This window comes from Protopterus annectens, chromosome 1.part0 (genome assembly GCF_019279795.1).
Source record: "Protopterus annectens isolate FY-2018-M chromosome 1.part0, PAN1.0, whole genome shotgun sequence".
In the NCBI taxonomy this organism is placed as follows: Eukaryota; Metazoa; Chordata; order Ceratodontiformes; family Protopteridae; genus Protopterus; species Protopterus annectens.
This window is the reverse complement of record NC_056725.1, coordinates 13,294,731-13,308,964: the sequence shown is the minus strand read 5'-3', so window position 1 is coordinate 13,308,964 and position 14,234 is coordinate 13,294,731. Positions and strand designations below refer to the sequence as shown.

The following is a 14,234-nucleotide window of genomic DNA, read 5'->3' as shown; positions in this document are numbered from 1 at the left end:
AGATAGGTGGGGGAAGAAGGTTTACACCTCAGCTACTCTAGCTATGAGAGCACTAAATTGTCAATTTCACATGCTTAAATACCAACAATTCCTAATTTCTCAAATAAAACAAAAGATGGGCACGCACCCTCAACAGTTTGAATTCAAGGAAATGCAGGATCTGTTGCATGCAGCTGAAAGGTGGGCAAGCATACTTTACAATGTGGTTTTGATGCCTTGGAAGCTTCCTCTAGAGCAGCTGTTACTGGGTCTGTTATACGTAGACATGCCTGGTTAAAGGAACAATCTCTGCCTGATCATGTTAAAGCAAAGTTACTAGATGCACCCTTACAACAGGATGTCTTATTTGGGGTTAAAGCAGAGGAGGTTTTAAAGAAAATGGAGGATAAGGCAGAATCTATGCAGATGGTCAAAGATTTCTTACAGGTACAGCCCCCACGCTTGAGCAGAAATTGGCCAACAAAAAATTGGTCCTTTCCAGCTTCTGACAGACCACAGAGGGGTAAATACAGGCGCCCAAGGGGCAGAGAACAAGCACAAATCCCTTACAAACCTCGCCAGTGGGGCACTGCAACACAGAAGGGAGGAGAAGACAGATCCCAAACTACTAGAAGGCAAACACAATGACTTAAACCTCAAACTGCCAAGCAAAACTCTCTTGGCAGCTCCCTTGGGAGGAAAATTAGCACTTTTTGCAGACAACTGGCGCATCGTCACAAAGGACAAATGGGTCCTAGACATTATCTCACAAGGATTACAGATTCCATTTCCACACCTTGCCAAGGATAAAAGGAATGCCAAACCTGACACAAAATCAAGGGGCAGAGGCGCAAAAACAAATTACAGCTCTCGTGGACATGAGAGCCATTCAGCTGGTACCTACACAGGAGCAAGGCCAAAGATTTTACTCAAGGCTCTTTCTAGTCTCCAGAAAGGACAAAGCTTAGAGACCCATTCTGGACCTTTCAATTTTAAACACCTTCTTGCAAGTACCCAAATTCAAGATGCTAACACTACAGCAGCTTCTTCCCATGTTGGGCAAGAAAGCTTGGCTAGTAACATTGGACCTCAAGGAGGCATACCTGCATGTCCCTATCAGACAAAACTGCAGAGGATACCTCCGTTTCATTGCAGGTTCAACCCATTACCAATTCTCTGCACTGCCCTTTGGCTTATCTACTGCATCCAGGGTCCTTCAGAAAATGCCTGGCACCAGTAATTGCATACTGCAGACAAGGAGGAATTCAAATATACCCATACCTGAATGACTGCCTCATCCAAGCAGAAAGCAAGGACATTCTCTTACAACACCTGGCTTTTGTAAAACATCTTCTAAGTTGCCTAGGGTACACAGTAAACGAAAAGAAATCAAAACTAGTGCCCTCAGAAAATATGACATTCCTGGGTGCCAGCTTGAATACAACGGCCCAGATGGCTTATCTGACGCCAGACAAACAACTACAATTAACTAAATACTTCAGAGCAATGGCAACAAAGACCCAACTCCCTGCAAGAAAAATTCTGCAGGCCTTGGGCTACATGGCATCTTGCATACTTCTAATACCATTTGCAAAACTGCATATGAGGAAATTACAATGGTACCTAAAAAGCGTATGGACTCAACACAGCCACAGCTTGGAATCAATGATACCTCTCATTCCCTGCCTTCAACAGGAGTTTCTATGGTGGTCACAAGCATGTCACCTCAACAAGGGTCAGCCTTTCACCTTACCCCCAGCCAGGCAAACTATGACAACAGATGCATCGGACTATGCCTGGGGGGCACACATGGCAGGACAGTGCATTCAAGGCATATGGAATGCAGATCAAAGGAATCTGCATATCAAAAAGAAATGCTAGCTGTACAAAATGCTCTGACAGCCTTCAAGGACCTCTTACATCCAGGACAGCTTATCATAAGGACAGACAACACCACAGTAATGTGGTACATAAACAAGCAAGGGGGTACACACTCCTACCCTCTATGCAGGCAAGCAGTGACCTTGTGGAACACATCACTGGCTTACCAAGTTCAATTACAAGCTCAATTCCTGCCAGGAAAAAAGAACACATTGGCAGACGACTTAAGCAGAAACATCATGGATCCCCATGAGTGGAAACTGGATCCACAAGTATTTGCAATGATAACTCAAAAATGGGGGCTCCCAGACATAGACCTGTTTGCCAGCCCCCAAAACTATCAACTAACAAAATTTTGCACAAGGATTTTTCATCATCAAGCTTGGAAAGTGGACGCACTCTCATTCAGTTGGAAAATGCTGACAGTATATGCCTTTCCTCCATTACCCCTTCTCACAAAGGTGCTGCTAAAAGTCAGGATGTAGAGACCCCGAATGATACTCATTGCCCCAGACTGGCCCACGCCAGCACTGGTACCCACTATTAAGGAATATGGCACAGGGCCCACCATGGATTCAACCACAAATTACCCATCTGCTCACACAGCAGGACAATCAGATTCTACACAGCCAGCTCAAAACCTTAAACTTGGCTGCATGGCAAATCACCTAAGCAACCAGCCAGCTCCTCTCTCACAAGCTGTTATGGATGTTATTCTGGGGGCCAGGAGGCCCAGCACCAGGAAAGCCTACTCAGACAAATGGAAAAGGTTTTTTTTAGGTTCATAGATTTTTTGCGCCTGGAACCAAGCTAAAGGCCAAAATACCCTTCAGCCTGACATACCTCAGATTCTGCAATATTTAACTGAGATGTTACACAAAGGGCTTTCCTTTTCCTCTATTAAAATCCATGCCTCAGCTGTTTCAGCTCACTACAACACGGATCCTCCCTTATTTTCACATCCACTACTAAGGCAGTTTCTCAGAGGGGCCAAAAATATTAGGCCTCCCAGGAGAGCACCAACACCTACTTGTGACCTCAACTTTGTTCTGGAAAAACTTACACTACCTCCTTTTGAGCCAGCTTTCTCAGCTGATTTAAAGTTTATATCATGGAAGACTGCCCTGCTGCTAGCAATTACTTCAGCGAGAAGAGTTTCAGAGCTTCAGGCACTAATGGCAGTAGAGCCCTTCCTCATTTTTCATCAAGACAGAGTTTCTCTACGAACTAACCCCTCCTTTATGTCTAAGGTGGTATCCAGTGTGGCTCTAAATCAAACCATCCATTTACCCACCTTCTTTCCAAATCCACAGAACAAAGGAGAAAGACTCCTACATTCCTTGGACATTCACAGGCAGCTACGTTACTACTTGGATAAAACTAAGGTTTTCAGAAAATCTGATCAGCTTTTTGTATCCTGTGCAACAGCATCGCAAGGAAAGACTATCTCAAAACAGACCATTTCCAAATGGATAGGACATTGCATACATTTTTGCTACACCCACCATGGAAAACCAGTTCCTGCTAGCATAAGGCCCCACTCTACCAGGGCAGCAGCTACATCTACAGCCTTCCTCAGGGGGGTGCCAACCAAGGATATTCTGGAAGCTGCAACTTGGAGTTCAGTACACACCCTCACCAAACATTACCACTTACCGCTTTACTCTACTCTTAAGACTAGAGCTGGCTTCGCCACTGCAGTTTTGCAGGGCCTTCTAGCCTCCTCTAATCCTGTTTGACTCCACCTCCCATCCTTAGCTTTGGGATTCTACCCAAGTGTGATGACTGCAGCAGGGTAACACGATGAACATAGTACAGTTTTGTACCTACCATAAATGTAGATGTTCGAGTGTATACCCTGCTGCAGTCCAGGTTACCCTCCCTCCATCCCCTCTGACCTAACTAAGACCTTTCTATACCTTTAAATCTGTTACAACCTTTATGGTGTATTTGCTTTTAGCTGGAGGGATTTTGTGTTTATGCTACACTTTTTATTATTGGTACTATCTACTGACCACCATTTGGGAGGGGGCACCTGACATCTGGGGCTAGGAAAACTGAAGAAAATGGCGTTGGATGCCTCTCGTATACCCCTGGTGCACTGACGTCAGGGAAGAAGCGACAGCAACTGACGCCGGACCAAGACTTTGGAATTCGGGCCGACTGCAGGACCGCCTGACGGCAGGATAACCCAAGTGTGATGACTGCAGCAGGGTATACAGTCGAACATCTACATTTATGGTAGGTACAAAACTGTACTTTTTGTCAATATGATGGTTACCAGAGATGGATGACTTCCCAAAGGATACTATTATGCATTTCTTGACATTTAGTTTTTGTCCATTGGCTCGGACACCAGTTTGTCTGTGTCAGCCCCTTTTGGAGAACATTTGTATCAGTTTGAGATTCAACGACCACTCCTAATTTGCAGTCATCTGCAAATTTAGTCAGCCAGAGACCACTGACATTGGTGATGACTTTTGAGGAATAAATGCCAAGAGTGGTCCAAGGATGGATCCCTGAGGGATTTCACCAGTGACTGGCCTCTTTGTAACCTGTGGCCTTTTCTTTTCCCTGCAGTCTTTCCCAGCACCAGTATTTTCATTAGTGAATCGTGTATTTACACTGTGTGGCCAGAGTATTTGAGTTTTAGTTTTACTGTAAGACCTTACAATGTACCAGTTTGGGTTGTAGTCCGTGCAGTTTTCTCCCGCACCACAGTTCAAAGCAGTCAAGTTTTTCAGTGTATATTCTTATTATACTCCACCTATTTCATCCATTTGTTAGTACTTGGAAAACTGTAGTTTTGAATATGACAGTGTGCTCTTTAAATTAATTCAGATTTGAAATAGTTTTCCTTCCAAAAGGCAAGTGTCATCTTTTAATTTCATGGCTGTAGTCACCATCTACAGAAATCTTTGAATCCAGGAAAATAAAATGTAGTCTTCCCCATCTATTTGCAAAGAACTGAGGAGGCTAGTTGACATTTTATTTTTAATGTTGAGAAACAAGCCAGGTTTTGCAATTTCTTTCACTTGCATCATCATCTTTTACTAATTTTCAACCGCTAGTGTTATTTTCTTATCTAGTTTTAATGTTTGTGTCTGCAGTTTTGAATCCAGTATCTGGTTTGTATAACCAGCAAATTTGCATTGATGTATTCAGCATGTAAGTTGAGTATGTGGGGTGACTGAATACTTACATGTAGTCCTTTCCCATTCTTGAAACAAGTCAGTTATTTTAAATTTGGTTCCAATTGTTTTAAGTACAGATTCATCAGGAGGCAAATAACCTGATTTGGTATCCCTGTTTCTCTTCGAGCTTGTCACAAAAGGATTAGTCGGTTAAGCAGACATAAATGTTTTTCTGGAACTCTTCTTTTTCCATTATCTAGAGAACATTGTCAGATTGAACAGTGGTGACTCTGCTCCTTCTGAAACTGACTTGTACATCTGACAGTTCAGTCCAAATATTACTGGAGTCTAGCTTGCAGGATATTCAGTATTACCTTGCTAGCATCAGAAACTGATGCAGTTCCGTGATAATTTGAGCACTATTTAATAGCATTCCATTTTGAGACTGGAATATAAGTTGATGTTTTTCAACCTTAAAAATTCACTTTTTCCAATCTAAGGGCCAATGTCATGTTTTCCAGACTCTCTCCCAAATTCCAGGCTTCACTGTGAAAAGCTTTTTTGTGTCATTTGACTCTAGGGTAGAGAACATATCATAATGTACATCAGTGATGTTAGTGGTCTTTCTCATATAGTCATTCTGTATATTGTTGCCACCTTCTCTTAATATCTTCTACTTATGGAAAGCATTTTTTTCTGTTACTAAGCCCATTTTTACACACGTCTTCCTTAATATCATCAGTATTCAACAAATCTCCTCTTTCCTACTCGATTGTTTTCCTTTTTGTTTGCACTACTCATTTAAATATGCTGTCTTATCCTCTCCTTGCTGTTTGAAACTCTGAATTCAATTTAACTAATTTTTTTCCTTTATCCACTGCCTTTTGCACTCCTCCTTCAGCCACTTCTAAAACCTACTAATCAGTTTTGCCTGTATCGTCTTTCAGTTTATTTTTATATGCCACCTCCTGGACAATATCATACATTTTCCATTACCACTAACATAGTAGAATTAAGTATAGGTATCTAGTGTAGCATTCAAACTGATGTCCGCATTTGTAAGCAGTTGATCTACCTACCAAATGATTACATTATTTAAATATGCTATGTAAAAATAACTGATTAGACATTTTGGAAGACAGTGCAAAACACAAAGTTAATGTGTATTTCATCCATAAATTTCTAACCAGTTCAGATCACCATGAAAAAAAAAAATATATATATATATATTACACAAAGCTTTCCCCACCAAGTTCTAGAACTGTATGGGTAATTTTCACTCATTAGCAGTGTCCATTTGCAGCCCCTCCACTGGGGCAGTTGCAAGTTCAGTCATAGCCAGTGCTCATTAAGATCACTGCTACAGTACCCATGAGTACTGGGACTTAAGCTGTAGAAGTGCTTCTAGTTGCAATGGAAAGTCAGATACTAAAGTTGTGAAACGTTAATCTTTGTTTGCCTTCACTACCTACTTTTTGCTGGAGGTGGGGAGCATATTAGGCCTGGGGTAGACACGAGGAAGCTATTATGGAGTGGATGTAGGCCTCAAGCTTTTTCCAGTCCAGGTAGATGTCCTTCATGGATGCATCTGCAGTCATAACAAGTGGGTTGTCCTGTCGTCAGGCAGCCCTTCAGTCGGCCGGATTCCAAAGTCCGGGTCCGGCTTCGGCTGATGTCGCACTCCACCCGACGTCATCTCTGTTGGTCTTCGGGTATAAAGGCATCAGCCAACGCCATTTTCCTCAGTCTTTCTTGCCGCGTGGCGCCCGAAGCAGAAGCTGTTCGCAAGTGCCGGTCGGTCGGATCCAGAGATTACTTCTACCGAATACTACTTCGAAGACTTCTAAAGCTAAGTACCCGCTGGGGACCTTTTCTTGCCTCAGCCGATGTCAGAAAAAGTTAACAATTGTTTAAACTGTGGGAAACAAATACCTCATAAAGATTTCCACTCTTACTGTCTGCCTTGTTTAGGCCCAGCCCACGACGTAGCAGCCTGTTCGGCCTGTGCTTCCTTCAACCGACGAACGCTTAGGCGTTGATCGGAGTTCGCAGAACAGTTTTTCGGTTCTGATTTTGCGTATATTATGCCGTCGGATCCTCCGACTACCCAATCTGGCAAAAAACGCAAAGATAAAGACCGACACTCGGTCCGCGGTTTCGGCCGAAACCTTGGTCAAGCAAATCATGAGTGTCTCGGTTTCGGCCGAAACCGAGAAAACTGAACAAAGTACAGCTGAACCTATTCCTACAACTGAGGCCCCTGCTACAACTCTTGAAACGACTTCAGAAATTTTACCCACTACGGTGGTTGACTTATCAGACACCATCCCCTTGGATGTTTCTACCCCAGCACGTGGTGCTGCTAGGCCTCCAGCAGCCATGTCCATTAAGGCCTTCGCCAGGGCTAAAGCTGCCAAGACTACTAAAACAGTGCCTGTTAAACCACCCCCATCCAGGCCCTCTTCTAGTTCTCAAATGCTTACCTTGGCAGAAGATTTAATTTCTTTAATTAGAGGATCTCAATCTCACCCAGACAGGGCCTCTCAGCCCCAGAGAAGAGACCTAGGGCAGAGCCCCGAGCCAGTGTCCTCTGATGATTCTGCTGATGAATCAGACATAACTGACCAGCCAGAGGCTCCCTTCTCCAATTTTGAAGATTCTGATGCTGAAGAATCCATCCCAGCTGCTTCCCCACCAGAAGAATTTTCCTTTGGGGAAACTTTGCATGCCATGCGAGAACAGTTCCAATGGCAGCAACAGGATTTTTCAGACTCCAGAAAAGACTTAGGACCTTTCTGCACCTCCCTCAGCACAGGCCCTTGGCTATACCCCCTGTTCTCTCTGTGGTGGATGATGCTTTCAATGATGCTTGCTCCGCCCCAGATTCTTTACCCCCAGCCCCTACCAAACCAGACAGATTTTACAGGGTGCCAGATACTCATCACCACCTTTACAAGGCTCCACTTGCAGACCCAGAAACTATATCCCAGGGCCCCAAGGCAGTAGCCGCGACCATAGCTAAAAACCCTATTCCTTCTGAAAGGGAAGCAAGGTCATTAGACAGATGGGGTAAAAAGGTCTACACTTCAGCTACTCTCTCAGCTAGAGCTTTAAACTGTCAGTTTCACATGATACAATACCAAGAGTTTATGCTGGATCAGTTAACTAAAAACTAACCACTGATGAATCTCTTGATAAGAAATATGTATTAGATATGGTAAATAACATACAACAGGTTAGCAACCATTCCTTAAAATGTGGCTATGATGCACTGGAGGCTTCATTTAGATCAGCCATGACAGGCACAGTGATAAGAAGGCATGCATGGCTAAAGGAACAAGCTTTACCGGATCATGTTAAAGCTAAGTTGCTAGATGCTCCTATGGACAAGACAAGTTTGTTTGGTACATCTGCCCAGCAGGTTATGAAGAAAATGGAAGAAAAGGCAAAATCTGTTCAAACTGTTAAAGATTTCTTGCAGGTTCAACCCCAAGGTTTAGCAGGAACTGGCCTGCCAAAAATTGGTCCTTTCCTGACTCCACAAAATTTCAAAGGGGCAGGAATAGACGCTCCAGAGGCAGAAACCAATCCAGAGGAGGTGCCTACAGAGGAAGACAGTGGCAAGGTAACAACAGAGGCACAGACACGCCACTGCCACTACATCAACACAACCACAGTGACTTAACCCTATACCCGCCTACCAGGGAACAAATAGCAGCTCCTCTAGGCGGAAAGTTAACCTTATTTTCAAAGAACTGGCACTACATAACAAAGGACAAGTGGATTTTACAAACCATAGATCAAGGTTACCGGTTTCACTTCCACACTATTCCAGTCAAAAGAGGAATGCCAAATCTACCTCCAAATCAAAAAACAGAGGCTCTACGCCAGATAATGCAGTTAGCAAACATGAGAGCTGTGGAAAGAGTGCCAGCAGCAGAGCAAGGAAAGGGGTTCTACTCCAGACTATTCCTAGTTCCAAGAAAGGAAAAAAGTTGGAGACCAATTCTCGACCTGTCCACCTTAAATTCATACATCATTGTCCCAAAATTCAAAATGCTGACCCTACAGCAACTTCTTCCCATGCTGGGCAAGGAGTCTTGGCTGGTAACTCTAGATCTCAAGGAGGCATACCTGCACGTCCCCATTTGACCAATCTGCAGAAGATACCTCAGATTTCTTGCAGGATCAGAGCACTATCAATTCTCAGCATTGCCTTTTGGCTTATCTACTGCGCCCAGAGTATTCACAAAATGCCTGGCATCAGTAATCGCCCATTGCAGACTTCAGGGAATTCAAATTTACCCATACCTGGACGACTGCCTGCTACAAGGGGACAACAAAAGCAAGCTGTCAACAGATTTACAAAGGGTCATTTGCTTGCTACAAGCACTGGGATACACAGTCAGTTTACAAAAGTCAAGGCTAATACCATCCCAAACAAGGACTTTCTTGGGCTGAATTGGACACAGTAAAACAAATGGCATTCCTGACTACAGAAAACAAAAAGAACTCCCTCTATACTTCTTGGCACTAACAAAACTGAACAAGTTAACAGCAAGAAAAGTACTGCAGGCCTTGGGCTTCATGGCATCATGCATAATCTTGGTTCCATTTGCCAGACTACATATGAGAAAACTACAGTGGTACCTAAAGAATTTATGGTCCCAACACAGACACAGTCTAGAAACAGAAATCCCACTAATTCCATGCTTAAAACAGGAGTTCCTATGGTGGGCTCAGGCATGCCAGTCAAACCCAGGCCTACCCTTCCGCAGATGTCAAGCAAGCCAGACCATCACAACAGACGCTTCAGACCTAGGATGGGGGCACACATGCTGGACAAATGCGTGCAAGGATTGTGGACACAGGATCAACTTCAACTGCACATCAACCTAAAAGAAATGCTGGCAGTAAAACTGGCAATCCAAAAGTTCAAACCATTTCTCAAAGAGGGCCAGTTGATGATAAGGACAGACAACACCACAGTCATGTGGTACATCAACAAACAGGGAGGCACTCATTCATACCCCCTATGCAGAATGACCTTGGAGCTGTGGACCCTGGCACTCAGCTACAACATCCAGTTACAGGCAATATTTGTACCAGCGAAAGACAATACCCTAGCAGACATATTAAGCAGAACCACTTCGGATGCCCACGAATGGAAGCTTCATCCGGACATCTTCAAGACCATCTCAAAGAAATGGGGAATGCCACAGATAGACCTATTCGCATCTCCTCTCAATCACCAGCTCAAAAAATTCTGCACAAGGACATTCCACCCATTAGCATGGAAAGTGGATTCGCGCTCTTTCAACTGGAAAGGCCTAACAGCATATGCATTCCCGCCTCTTCCTTTGATACACAAGGTACTACTAAAAATCAAGGAAGAACGACCAAGGATAATCCTGATAGCTCCAAACTGGCCAAGACAACACTGGTACCCACTACTGAGGAGCATGTCTCGAACAATATGTGGACAATTCCCTGATGCCTTTGATGTTAACGCAGAACAACTACAGCATCATACATCCAAACCTAAAACCTTACAACTGACTGCATGGAACATCACATAACAGCAGCTATTCCAGAACTTTCCCAAAGAGTTAAAGACATTATTCTGGAAGCACGCAGACCTTCAACAAGAAGGAACTATGCTGGAAAATGGAAAAGGTTTGTCATCTGGAGTACGGAAAGAGGAAAAGATGTGTCAAACATAGATATGCCTAACATTCTGGAGTATCTGGCGAACTTCTTCATTCAGGCCTGTCCTACTCCTCCATCAAGATACATGCATCAGCTATTTCAGCAGAATACAGCTTTGATACACCTGTTTTTTCGCACCCTTTGCTCAGACAATTCCTCAGAGGAATCAAGAATGTAAAACCTCCAAGGAAACCACCATTACCAGCTTGGGATTTAAACTTTGTGCTAGAAAAGTTGACACTAGCACCCTTTGAACCAGCAGCAACAGCAGACCTACAACACCTATCATGGAAAACTGCTTTCCTACTGGCAATTACTTCAGCAAGGAGGGTTTCATAACTACAGGCCTTAATGGCAGTGCAACCCTTCCTAATCTTCCACCAAGATAGTGTCCATGAGGACTAATCCTACATTTATGCCTAAGGTGGTATCCAGAGTGTCTTTAAACCAGGCAATCCACCTACCTACCTTCTTTCCCAACCCACAAAACAGAGGGAAAGAATACTGCATACCTTGGTTGTACATAGACAGCTACGCTACTACTTGGACAGAACAAAAATAGCAGAAAGACTGACCAACTTTTTGTAGCCTATGCAACAGGAAGGGAAGGAAAAGCTATTTCCAAACAGACAATCTCCAAATGGATAGGAAAATGCATACGATTCTGTTACTCCTTCCATGGAAAACCAATTCCACAGAACATAAGACCTCATTCTACAAGAGCAACAGCCACTACCACAGCCTTCTTACGAGGAGTGGCAACCAAAGACATTATTGAGGCGGCTACTTGGACCTCCGTGCATACATTTGCCAAGCATTATAATTTGCCTCTATATTCCAGATCCCGAGCAGGGTTTGCCACTGCTGTACTGCAAGGGATCCTAAACACACCATAATCTACCTTTATCCTCCTCCCTAGTTGGCTATGGTATTCTACCCACTTGTTATGACTGCAGATGCATCCATGAAGGACATAGTACAGTTTTGTACCTACCATAAATGTAGATGTCCGAACTGGGTAGCATCTGCAGTCAGGATTACCCTCCCACCATCCCCTCTGTGGTACTCCTAGGGTGTTTACCCTTCTAATAGCTAGCTGTTGGGGGGGAGTCTTTATGGTGCATTTGTTTTGTATATGTACATACATGCTTATTGTTGTGTTTACCTCTATCTATTTGGAAACATTGGCATCTATCCAAATTTTAGCCTGCAAGAGGGCTACTGGCATCTGGGGCAAGAAACACTGAGGAAAATGGCGTCGGCTGATGCCTTTATACCCGAAGACCAACAGAGATGACGTCGGGTGGAGTGCGACATCAGCCGAAGCCGGACCCGGACTTTGGAATCCGGCCGACTGAAGGGCTGCCTGACGACAGGACAACCCACTTGTTATGACTGCAGATGCTATCCAGTTCGGACATCTACATTTATGGTAGGTACAAAACTGTACTTTTTGTAGGGATTGGTGCCTGCTTCTCACATCTTGACAATATGGTGTAAATGTAGGCAAAATATATAACAAGAGTGGAATTTTCCTGCCAGGAGACATCTACTCTTCTTAGGCCCTGACATGAATTCGGATTTCAAACTAACATAGCGTAAGATTATGAAAACTTCAGATTCCACATGCATTACAGAGGCGTTTGAGCCATGCTAGGCTTTAAATGCAGTGGGATCAGTGCATACACTACAAATTGCAGAAAAGAAGGAGCTCGAAAAGCATGGGTGGATGCCTGTGTTCTACAGGGAGTGCCGTGACATCCCTAAGGTATGGATGCCTGTCATGCTTTGAGGAAGGATACTGAGCTTGGGAAGGTGGGTTGGGTTTTGGACCTTCTGCAGCGCAAGTCCTAGTAGTTAAGACTACTGCAGTGATCATCTCAAACGTCTAATGTTATCAGACGTTCTTACACAACTGTATTACCTAATAATTGTTTATCTGTCCACATCCAGTTTTGTTTTGCTGTTTGTCCTAGTTCAAGCTGGAGTTAAGAACTGTACATCCCAAAGTTAACCATTTTTAATTAGTTCTGACAGTAAAGGTTGGTAACCTGTACGTCCTGACACTCCGTTTGTCCTGCCAGTTTACACTAAGTTATATAAGTTAGACTGTAGTATGAAATGCAGCACCACATCTCTGTCTCATCATGGGACTCATTCATTTTTATATCCTCCCAGTACATGTAAGTAGTGTCCTCAAACTGTCACTCATGTCCATAGTATGCCACATAATTGTGCTGCTTCGTTGCTCAGCATGAAGCTTAATTAATGGCCTGAAGATGGTATATCGTAATGCCTTCCCAACCAGCACCATGAGGCATGTCATGAGTATTAACTGATAAAAGGGAATGGGGGTGAAGTCTGCACATAATTTGCTGAGCTAAATAAACAAATGCTAATGGTAACAAGCCACATCTTCTGTGGCACATTTACAGACCTGGTAATTTTTACATTTGTGGGTTAGTTTCCCAATGGGAAGCAAGGCCCAACATTATATTCTGCGAGTATGCTCTTGCAGCTGTTAGTCCTGTCTGTGCCTTTTCAAATAGAGTAGAAATGAACTGATGGACTTGTGTCTATAAATGGTATGTTTTTTAAGTTGTATTTTATAAGACTTCTGTTTTGTCAGCATATCCTTATTTTAAACTCCTCAGCCATAGTTTTGCTTTTGAAAGGAACCTCAAAGAAGCAGATGCATTTCCACTGTGATGGTCTGTTTGGGTGTGGAGGGTTTGAGCATGGATTTTTTTTTTAACACTTAATGGCTTCCCTGAGCCTTGTATATTGAGAATAGTGAAGTGACATAGTGTTGCCACAAGTTCATTTTGTGAAACAGTAACTTCAAGTAGTGTAGTTTGTTCACTTGCTTGTTAATTGTACTGTTTAGTGCAGATTTGAAAAAATGCCTTGCTATTGTTTCACAAGCTACATTTCAAATACTCCCTTTTCAGTAACAGTTAGAAAGCTGTTGTTTACTATGCAGTTTAAATGCTACTGACAAGGGTGTAAGTGCAAAGGCAAAACAGTTACATAATTTTGCAGAAATGTACAGAATCCTCAGATGGACAACATTGATTTTAGCCTTGCTTTTGTAACTCAGTGTTTTTTCTTTCATCTTTTTTCACACTGTGCGTTTTTGTTGTTTAGACCCTGTTCTTTTGCCAGCTACTGCACTTTGCTTGTTTTTCATGTTTTCCCCTCGTAGTGTAATTTCTTTGTAGTCAGCATATTTAACAAAGTTATATTTGTAAAAGAATTTAACACTTGGTGGGACAGAGGGAATACAGAGCTTGCCAGGTCATAGAGACATGGGCAGCGGGCACATTTTATTAAGGAAAGCAACATTTTAGAGATCAGCACAGCACCAAAACTAATAAAGGAAAATGCATAATTATTTCAAACTGTTGTAAAATAAACAGAATTTAATGGAACATTGCATCAGTGCATTAGCATATGAAAAGGGAAGATTAGAAAAATGCAACTGTAAGAGAGTAAATTTGTACTAAACTATTATGTTATTAGTGACATGTC

The 14,234-nt window shown here is 43.0% G+C and overlaps 1 protein-coding gene across 1 annotated transcript in view; it reads left to right on the top strand.

Annotated features, from left to right (window-relative positions):
* Positions 1-14,234, top strand: part of BICRA (BRD4 interacting chromatin remodeling complex associated protein) — a 2,119,634-nt gene that overhangs the window by 434,011 nt on the left and 1,671,389 nt on the right. The window lies entirely within an intron of this gene.